The sequence below is a fragment of the Pelophylax lessonae genome (assembly GCF_965119305.1).
Source record: "Pelophylax lessonae genome assembly, chromosome: 1".
In the NCBI taxonomy this organism is placed as follows: domain Eukaryota; kingdom Metazoa; phylum Chordata; class Amphibia; order Anura; family Ranidae; genus Pelophylax; species Pelophylax lessonae.
In genome coordinates this window covers 52,682,378-52,693,039 of record NC_138768.1, presented here as the reverse complement: position 1 = coordinate 52,693,039, position 10,662 = coordinate 52,682,378, and the positions used below count along the sequence as shown (strand labels likewise).

The window sequence follows — 10,662 nt, the reverse complement described above, 5'->3', positions numbered from 1 at the left end:
GTGGGGGGGGGGGGGGGGGAGAGAGAGAGAGATACAGAGAGAGAGAGAGAGAGAGGAGATACACACACACACACAACACACACACCTTATATATACATATGATATATTAAGAGATAGAGAGAGGGAAAGAGAGAGATATATAAAGTATATATATATATATATATATATATATATATATATATATATATATACATACATACAGACACACCTTATATATCCATATGCTATATTAAGAGAAAGAGAGAGGGAAAGAGAGAGAGGGATATATATGTATATATATATATATATATATATATATATATATATATATATATATACATTTATATATACACACTCACACATGTGTCTATATATTGAGAGATAGATAGATAGATAGATAGATAGATAGATAGATAGATAGATAGATAGATAGATAGATAGATAGATAGATAGATAGATAGATAGATAGATAGATAGATAGATAGATAGATAGATAGAAAAAAAAATCAGTTGCAGATTTTATTCACTGATTTTTGTATTTTACATTGCACACCCGGGAGATGATATTAAAATACCGAAATGTCCAGTTGCAGGCATCATAGGACAGAACATTAGCACATAGCAAGTTACAGGATGCAGCAGACTTCCTATAATAAATAGCAGGGTTTTTTTTTTGCTGCTCAGCATCCAGCTAGGTGGAAGGACTTAGGTTAACTAACAAAATCATCTGTTCTTGGGACCTATGGGAAATGTTTTGATTTGATAAATCTGGCTGCGTTTATTGGCAACAAAAAACATATGATCTGGTCTTGTAGCCCCAGGAGTGTGACAAATGACCCACAATATATGTCAACTGGGACACATTAAGACAAGTCCCTCTCAAAACTGCGCCCACTTTATCCTGTTATCACCAGGAAAATAATGAAAAATGAGCACTCGTCAAAAAAAAAAAAAAGAGTCCTATATGTGGCCATAACCACAAACCATGTGATATCATGTTACAGATAAACAAATAATAGGCTGAATTTACAAAGCTGAAACAGCATAGGATCCTTTTTTTTTTTAAAGTGACAATTATTTTATAGTGAGTCCAATAAGATTTGAAAATGACTGTAACATGGCTGAAAATATTCTTGTGTTCAGCCTATTAAAAAAAAAAAAAAAAAAAATGGTTTTGTTTTCTAAATCCATTTTCAATTTTCAATTTTGATACTTTAATACATTTTACAATTTTAATAATGTGACAATTACCAAACACTGCGGGTGAATCTTCCTGGTGCATAGTTTTTTAAATTATTCATTTATTTACTTGCAATTAATGGTTGGTAAATGTCACATTCAAACTTCTTGATCTTGTTTTGACAGGCGAAAATTTTATTTTTTAGGGGATAATTGTAAAGAGTTGGTTTAATCTTTATTTGATTAAAATAAATCAGGACAAATTTTTATGGTTTGGTAAACGATTCCCATAGCTGTTTGTAGGCGTTTGATGAGTGAACTATCCCTTTAAATATATATTTTCTGGAATCCATAGAAGCAAATAGGACTAAAATAAATAAATAAATAGTGTCTCACTAGTGATTAATCGTGATTATTACAATTATAAATCTGGATCCTTTAAATTGGATCCCAATTGAAAACACTTACAGAAAATTTACATGGCTTAGAATTCTGATGTCAATTTGAACTTTCCAGCAAACGACCATTGGAGGAAGTATTCTAGTTTCTGATCAGCGCCAGAATTTTTTAGTTACAAAAAAAAAAAAAGACTGTTTTATTTATTTATTTATTTATTTATTGCTTAAAATATCTTATTAGTGTAGTAAAAAAAAAAAAAAAAAAAAAAAAGCAGATTTTCCTTCTGCCAGTTTTCAAGAACATGGGCAGTTCAGAGCTCCTAAGTTAATTGATGGATCACAAACTTGCCTTTTATCCTGCAGACCATCAATAATTCTCCTCTTTTAAACTATCATTTAATATGTTGGCATACTTTAGGTTAAAATAAATGTAATCAAGGTGTAATTCAACTTCACAAAATGAATAGCTCTGGAATATAGCCAATCCAGGTTGGAAACATGGGCACTGGCCAAGAGAAGAGAAGCAATTCCAGGTAATCCTGGGCATCTGTTTGCAATTTTTTTTTGGCGCAGATAACTAGAGGATTTGTGCGCACTGAATAATCGCTTCATTGCTTTATACCAAAAACGACCATACAGCATTTTTTATGCTGTACATAGCGTTTGTATATTATTAAATTTATCAAACTACCATAGTATTTGATTTAAAAAAAGTGTTAAGGTGACTACAGTGAGAGAGAAAAGGGCACTTTAAATTGTGTATTTAGATTGGACTGAGAAAAAGGGATTATTTTGTATGATTTTTTGTGTACTTTTACTTATTATTGTTGATATTAGTTGTAGTAGTATTATTTTAGGTAGTAGTAGTAGTTCATTATGATGATGGTTATTGTTATTATCACATAGTTACATATGGTAGTTGGTTAGGGTGAATAAAGACACCAGTACACCGATTAATATTGTTTATATTAGTATTATTATTTTTATTATTATAATACATAGTATTAATACATAATATTGCTTTTATTATCATTATTATTATTATTATTAGTAGTAGTAGTAATAGTAGTAGTAAAATTACATTATTATGATTATAATTATTACATAGTTACATACTGTAGTTGATAAGGTTGAATAAATACACCAGTCCCTCCAATATTATTATTCATATTATTATTAGTAGTAGTAGTTGTAGTAGTAGTTGTATATTATTTGTATTACTACAATTACTATTATTTTTATTAATAATAATAATAATAATAATAATAGTAATAGTAATAGTAGTAGTAGTGTAATAGTAGTATTAAATAATATAAACACACACACACACACACACACACACACACACACACACACACACACACACACACACACACACACACACAGGGAGGGATGTCTTGACCCAGAGTTCCACCGAACTATTTTGCTCTATGGAAGGAAGGTCTTAATAGTTCATTTTTTTTTCTTTTTTTCTTTTGCAGGCTTCTTGCAGGTTAAGTGATCCAAAATTACCCAATTACGTTGATTCTAGTCGGGTTGACTTATTTTTTTTGTTCTTTTAATTATATTGTGCTTGTAACAGGGTGTTCAATGTCTGTCCTTTACAATGCAGGATATTTGCAATTGAGATGGTCCCATCTGGAAAAGCCTTGGTCTCATTTAAACACAGCACTTGAGGGTTTGTCTGTCACTTTCAATAACCCCTGGTCAGTTTTAACAAAAGCAAAGCTGAGGAGGGCATCTAAACACTTTGAATCTCCCATCGACCCCCAAATCAGAGCCTTTGCCTTAAAAAAAAGAAAAAAAAAAAAGGAAGGAAAAACGATGTTCCCCTAAACCATCTCAATTTTCATGACCAATTCCAGAACTGGGATTCCACCCAGAGGAGCCTATTTCTATTCCTCATTTTAAAAAAGATTTCAATAAATGTATTGTTTTTTTTTTTTTTTTAATATGAAGTGCTCAATTTGGGGTGTTTTTATAGACCCAACAGAATTCATTCCTTCCAGCGGTGATTTTTTTTTTTTGGAGATATGTAATAAAAACCCCACAGCAATTTTTCATCCTTTAAATCCTTACAGTTTTAAAAGGCTATACAATATTTTCAATCGTGCCCATGGGGTATATATATTTTTTTTGTTAGCAAAGATCTCTAAGAGTGGTACTTGATTAAAAAAAAAAAAAATAAGAAAAAAAAAGTTAATAATGAAGATGCAACAGAGTTTCTACCAGGAACGAGAGTTACTAAGTAACAATTAAGAAGACAGATGCTCATTCTTGGAGTGCTACAATACAAAGTTAATTACTAAGTTGGATTGAGAGCTTTGAAGAGGAGAAATTGGATTTATTTGTTGATAGGTGCACGTTGCGCCTGAACAAATTACAGACTATTGCAGTAAGATGGGGGGGAGAGGAAAAAAAAAGCATCATTTGCTTTCCAAAAGCAGCTCCAAAGCTGACATTATAAACAAACATCTATCATTACTGATGACCACCTACTGGGATATTATTGCTTTGCAGCGAGTATTACAATCAAGAGAGTTCCTTACTTACTGTTCACAATCACTTAAAGCTGACTACTAATGACTGCTTTGAATTCACTGTAGAGTTTTCCTTGTGTATTTTGTGAGATGTACTTACACATTCTTCTCAGAACATTCTCCCCACCCTAAACTGGGCACTTGTGATAGACTTAGTCCATGTATTTTGCTCTCTTAAAGGAAGACACCCTGCAAATGCCTCATTGCCTTAAGTATTTTCTTACAGGAAGATATGTATTATTGATAGGTGTGTCCATAACTTCCTGCATTTAGGAGCATCATCAATTAAACAGGAGAGAGGAGTTCACTCTGAAAGTTCCTATACTCTCCCTTTAATGTTATTTCACAATTATTTCACTGCAGCCAAGAATATCCTTTTAATTATATTCAAATATTGCATATTCAACCATATAAACTGCCTAAATAATTATAGTTCTAGATAACACAATATTTAACCCACTTTCTCAAGAAGCTCAGGTGGTTGCTGAAGGAGTCTCAGCCTTATCCTATTTTTTTGTGTCTGCTTTTACTATTTGTTTTATAATAGTTTTAGGTTGCTGATGGAGTCTCAGCCTTATCCTATTTTTTGTGTCTGCTCTTACTATTTTTTATAATATTTTTAGGTTGCTGAAGGAGTCTCAGCCTTATCCTATTTTTTTGTGCCTGCTTTTACTATATTTTTTTATAATAGTTTAAGGTTGCTGAAGGAGTCTCAGCCTTATTCTATTTTTTTGTGTCTGCTTTTACTATTTGTTTTATAATAGTTTTAGGTTGCTGATGGAGTCTCAGCCTTATCCTATTTTTGTGTCTGCTTTTACTATTTTTTAATAATATTTTTAGGTTGCTGAAGGAGTCTCAGCCTTATCCTATTTTTTGTGTCTGCTTTTACTATTTTTTTTTTTTTTACAATAGTGTTAGGTTTCTGAAGGAGGTATTTTTTTAAATAATATTTTTAGGTTGCTGAAGGAGTCTCAGCCTTATCCTATTTTTTGTGTCTGCTTTTACTATTTTTTCTATATAATAGTTTTAGGTTGCTGAAGGAGTCTCAGCCTTATCTTATTTTTTGTGTCTGCTTTTACTATTTTTTTTTTTTAATAATAGTTTTAGGTTGCTGAAGGAGTCTCAGCCTTATCCAATTTTTTTGTGTCTGCTTTTACTATTTTTTTTATAATATTTTTAGGTTGCTGAAGGAGTCTCAACCTTATCCTATTTTTCTGTGTCTGCTTTTACTATTTTTTTATAATATTACTTTTATATTTTATACTTTCCTTGTCTTAAAATGCACATACCAAATCATACATGTGAACTTTAAATTGCCAGTAAAAAAAAAAATAAAATAAAATAAAAAGTAAAACATATAAATATCCAGTAGTTCAATATTTAACATGCCACACATTTGGTCTTACTGTACTACAACAGTAACATTGCTTAAAAAGTACAGAATATATATAACACCTGAAATGCCCAAGCTCTGAATGATACAGAATATATAGACTCCAGTACAATATACCTTCACAGCAATTGAGAAAGACCTAACGATTGAATGTAGATAAATACACCTATAAATAGTGTCAATTTGTTTCCCATTTGTTGGACCTGTAATAGACGTGTTGTAATAGAAATATTAAATACATAATGCAATAACTATAAATAATAATAATTATCGGGAATGATTTGGCAGGAAAGTAATAAAGTGAATGGGAGTGAATTGCAGTCTGCATGGTGTAAAGTTCAGAGAGATGATCAGTCTATGGACTGTGTAGTCCTGAATAATAACATGTAAAATATACAGATTGTATGGTGCTGAATATACAGAGGACCGCCTGAGTACAAGGACTGGGTGGTGGTGAATGGACACAGAGCTGTGATGCTGGGCCCATGATATTGAATATAGACTGCGTGGTGCTGAATGGTTAGCAACCTACTATAGTTTATATACTGTGTGGTGCTGAATGGACAGCTACCAACCATAGTTTATATACTGTGTGGTGCTGAATGGACAGCGACCTACCATAGTTTATATACTGTGTGGTGCTGAATGGACCGCTTGAGTGGGACTGAATGGACAGCGACTTACCATAGTTTATAGCTAGACTGTGTGGTGCTGAATGGACAGACCCACCATAGTGTACGGATGGAGTGGTGCTGAATGGACAGCGACTTACTATAGTATATAGACTGTGTGGTGCTGAATGGACAGTGAACTATCATAATATACAGATGGAGTGCTGCTCAATAGACAGTGACCTACCAGTGTATGGACTGTGTGGTGTTGAATGGACAGCGACCTATCATAGTATACAAGTGGAGTGGTGCTGAATGGACAGCGACCTATCATAGTACATAGGTGTAGTGGTGCTGAATGGACAGCTAACATACAAAACGTCCGCTGTAACTTGACCATTTCTCCTGCACATTGCTAAGTACATAGGGATTCCCCAAACACTGCCTAAAAGGATGTTTAGACTTCCACATTCATCAACCAACACCAGGACTAATAATAATAATAATAATAAAAAAAACGCAAAGTGTCCATTGCACCCAGTCAGAATACATCTTATACTGGTCTTGGAAATTCTATCTGAAGGCATCTTGTAACATGCAAACTGGATTGTCAGCCACATGAATCGATGCTAGGTACATGCATACCTAAGGGACATATACTAACTTATATAGGCACAGGGAATGTGCGTGTAAATACAATATATGTATATATATATATATATATATATATATATATATATATATATATATATATATATATATATATATACACTTTTTTTTTTTATTGTAAGCTCTAATGAGCAGGGCCCTCCCAACCCTCCGGTGATGAATAGTGATGCAACTGTACTGTCTCCCTTTTATTTTTAAAGTGCTCTACAAACTGTTGGCACTATATAAATCCTGTATATATATATATATATATACAATAATATATCTATATCTATCTATCTATCTATCTATCTATCTATCTATCTATATATATATATATATATATATATATATATATATATATATATATATATATATGATAATAAATAATATCTATCTATCTATCTATCTATCTATCTATCTATCTATCTATCTATCTATCTATCTATCTATCTATCTATCTATCTATCTATCTATCTATCTATCTATCTATCTACACACGCACACACACTCATATCTATCGATCTATCTATCTATCTATCTATCTATCTATCTATCTATCTATCTATCTATCTATCTATCTATCTATCTATCTATCTATCTATCTATCTATCTATCTATCTATCTATCTATCTATCATACAGACAAGACATTAGAGAGCAGTGAATAGAACAACATATAAATAATATCGTCATAAAAGTTGCACAAAAGTAAATGATTAGAATTTTGGGAGGAGTACAATGGATGCCATTGATAGAGGATGTGACCGGGAGCCTAGGTTCCGCAGGCTGCATGGGGCTCCGCTCCCCGGCTCCGCTCCCCCCGGCTCTCCAGCGACAAGGAGCACCTGAGCTGCTGGCCTGCTTGTGCCAAATGACACTTGAGCACTGTAATCAGAGATTAATTGACTTAATCAAATCGGGCCAGCCCGGGCTATTAATCTTTTGGCGAAGCAAATTAGCCACAATTACCTCAATGTGCCCGGTCAGGGGGGCGGCGAGCTGCGGCACAATCCAGCCTTCAATTAAAATCCGCCGTGTAAATAGCAGAGATCAATCTTGGCAATTAGAGGCGCTGACACAGCCTGGGCAGGCAGGCGGTCCAGGCAGTGAGTGAGTGGTCCTGGAAGGTAGGGAGGGATAGGGAGGCGTACAGTACCTGATCACAGGGGAAGAAGGTGGGCTGCTCTAGTCCTGCACAGGAGACATCACATCCCAGACATTCACCTCCTGCTGTCCCATTGGTGTCACCCTCTGTCTGCTTCCTGGGATCTCCACTCCACTCACTTTCCTCCAAAGGGGGTCACTGAGTCCTCACCGCCTCCTCCTGTCACTCAGCACTGCAATCTATTACCCTATCACAAGCTATGCTTATACTTCCAGAGGGGGGAGGAGAAGAGCACAGAGAGGAGAGGAGCACACACTCCCCACCCACTGCTGCTGGCCCAGCTACACACAGCCAGTCCACCTATTCATAGTGCCCCTGTCCTGGGCACTCCCTGGGCTACAGCCACCAAATGTCCTGGGCACTCCCTGGGCTACAGCCACCAAATGTCCTGGGCACTCCCTGGGCTACAGCCACCAAATAAGAAATCAGTCAGGGCAGGAGCCTGAACTTTATGTAGAGAGTCCTATATTCCTTCCTTTCTTTCTATTATGCCCATCCACTTTTCTTTCTTTCTTTCTTTCTTTCTTTCTTTCTTTCTTTCTTTCTTTCTTTCTTTCTTTCTTTCTTTCTTTCTTTCTTTCTTTCTTTCTCCTTCTTTCTTTCTTTTTCTCTCCCTCCTTCCTTTCCTTCTTTTTTCTTTCTTTCTTTCTTTCTTTCTTTCTTTCTTTCTTTCTTTCTTTCTTTCTTTCTTTCTTTCTTTCTTTCTTTCTTTCTTTCTTTCTTTCTTTCTTTCTTTCCTTCCATCCTTCTTTCCAGCCATCCTTCTTTCCTCTTATGCTCATCCACCCATAAAACAACAATCATAGCTCCTATATATATAAAATCTATATAGTGTTATATAGTATATATATATATATATATATATATATTGTACAACACTAAATTCTATATACTCTTCAAAACCTCTTTACTAAATATGTCCTTACCAACTGCTATCTCACACACACACACACACACATATATATATATATATATATATATATATATATATATATATATATATATATATATATATATATATATACATACACACATACACACATACACAAAAACTCACTCCCATGTATGTACGATACTCTATGTACGATTGTTACATAATGTTGCTCATGAATGTGTATTGTGTTCATTTTTTCAGCTGAAAAGTTTGCACAGCAGTAGGGCAGGCATTCCAACTACAGTCCCAGTAGTAGGGCAGGCAGTGTGGTCTTTCAGTCTGAGCATTAGTGTAGGCAGTGTGGTCACAGTCTCAGTAGCAGGGCAGGCAGTGTGGTCACAGTCTCAGTAGTAGGGCAGGCAGTGTGGTCACAGTCTCAGTAGTAGGACAGGCAGTGTGGTCACAGTCTCAGTAGTAGGGCAGGCAGTGTGGTCACAGTCTCAGTAGTAGGGCAGGCAGTGTGGTCACAGTCTCAGGAGAATGGCAGGTAGTGTGGTCACAGTCTGAGCATTAGGACAGGTAGTGTGGTCACAGTCTGAGCATTAGTGTAGGCAGTGTGGTCACAGTCTCAGTAGTAGGGCAGGCAGTGTGGTCACAGTCTCAGGAGTAGGGCAGGCAGTGTGGTCACAGTCTCAGTAGTAGGGCAGGTAGTGTGGTCACAGTCTCAGTAGTAGGGCAGGCAGTGTGGTCACAGTCTGAGCATTAGGGCAGGCAGTGTGGTCACAGTCTCAGGAGAATGGCAGGTAGTGTGGTCACAGTCTCAGGAGAATGGCAGGTAGTGTGGTCACAGTCTGAGCATTAGGACAGGTAGTGTGGTCACAGTCTCAGCATCAGAACCGGTAGTGTGGTCACAGCCTGAGCATTAGGGCAGGCAGTGTGGTCACAGTCTCAGTAGTAGGGCAGGCAGTGTGGTCACAGTCTCAGTAGTAGGGCAGGTAGTGTGGTCACAGTCTCAGTAGTAGGGCAGGCAGTGTGGTCACAGTCTGAGCATTAGGGCAGGCAGTGTGGTCACAGTCTCAGTAGCAGGGCAGGCAGTGTGGTCACAGTCTCAGTAGTAGGGCAGGCAGTGTGGTCACAGTCTCAATAGCAGAGCAAGCAGTGTGGTAACAGTAACAGTCTCAGTACTAGGGCAGGTAGTGTGGTCACAGTCTCAGTAGTAGGGCAGGCAGTGTGGTCACAGTCTCAGGAGTAGGGCAGGCAGTGTGGTCACAGTCTCAGTAGCAGGGCAGGCAGTGTGGTCACAGTCTCAGTAGTAGGGCAGGCAGTGTGGTCACAGTCTCAGTAGCAGGGCAGGCAGTGTGGTCACAGTCTCAGGAGTAGGGCAGGCAGTGTGGTCACAGTCTCAGTAGCAGGGCAGGCAGTGTGGTCACAGTCTCAGTAGTAGGGCAGGCAGTGTGGTCACAGTCTCAGTAGTAGGGCAGGCAGTGTGGTCACAGTCTCAGGAGTAGGGCAGGCAGTGTGGTCACAGTCTCAGTAGTAGGGCAGGCAGTGTGGTCACAGTCTCAGTAGTAGGGCAGGCAGTGTGGTCACAGTCTCAGTAGTAGGACAGGCAGTGTGGTCACAGTCTCAGTAGTAGGACAGGCAGTGTGGTCACAGTCTCAGTAGCAGGGCAGGGAGTGTGGTCACAGTCTCAGGAGTAGGGCAGGCAGTGTGGTCACAGTCTCAGAAGTAGGACAGGCAGTGTGGTCACAGTCTCAGTAGTAGGGCAGGCAGTGTGGTCACAGTCCAAGCAACAGGACAGGCAGTGTGTATTTCCCCTCCTCATGCTCACCACCGATGATTGAACATTTCCCTGAAGTGTGCTCTTCATGTA

The 10,662-nt window shown here is 37.1% G+C and overlaps 1 protein-coding gene across 1 annotated transcript in view; it reads right to left on the bottom strand.

The window, feature by feature from the left end:
- The window catches only part of SKOR2 (SKI family transcriptional corepressor 2), a 63,344-nt gene extending 55,311 nt beyond the window's left edge, over positions 1-8,033 (bottom strand). Inside the window, exon 1 of the mRNA XM_082243832.1 lies at positions 7,907-8,033. The gene's annotated coding sequence lies outside the window, so the exon portion shown is untranslated. The remainder of the gene's footprint in view (positions 1-7,906) is intronic.
- Between the last annotated feature and the right edge of the window lie 2,629 nt (positions 8,034-10,662).